The sequence below is a fragment of the Lipotes vexillifer genome, unplaced genomic scaffold (genome assembly GCF_000442215.2).
Source record: "Lipotes vexillifer unplaced genomic scaffold, Lipotes_vexillifer_v1.1 scaffold539, whole genome shotgun sequence".
Taxonomy (NCBI): domain Eukaryota; kingdom Metazoa; phylum Chordata; class Mammalia; order Artiodactyla; family Lipotidae; genus Lipotes; species Lipotes vexillifer.
The window spans coordinates 116,550-116,970 of record NW_006789542.1 but is presented as its reverse complement, the minus strand read 5'-3'; positions in this window follow the sequence as shown (position 1 = coordinate 116,970).

Below are 421 nucleotides of genomic sequence, written 5' to 3'. Positions count from 1 at the left end.
AGAAGCCTCCATAGAAAGTCTGCCTCCTGCAAAATCCTCCAGATTTTTCTTCTGCCACAGGCCCGCACCTATGTTGGGACTTCATTTAAACCAAACTACTTGTGATTTCACCCAGAGTAGAAAAATGCTGCAACAGCTTTGAGACCTAGTGGATCAGAGCAGAGACAGAGACTACCCTAGTGGGAAGTCAAGGGAAGGGGTTTAGAAAATGAGTAGGACCAGAGATACCACTTGTGAGAAAGATGAAGTCATCTTGAAAGGGAGTGGTGTCCCTTGCGGGCTTGGTGGATAGAGGCAAAAAGGGAAACAAGAAGCTGAAGATAACAGCCTATCAACAGCAGGTCAGAGATTCAGAGGCTTCCCTGTCCCTGGTGGCGCAGTGGTTGGGAGTCCGCCTGCCGATGGAGGGGACATGGGGTCG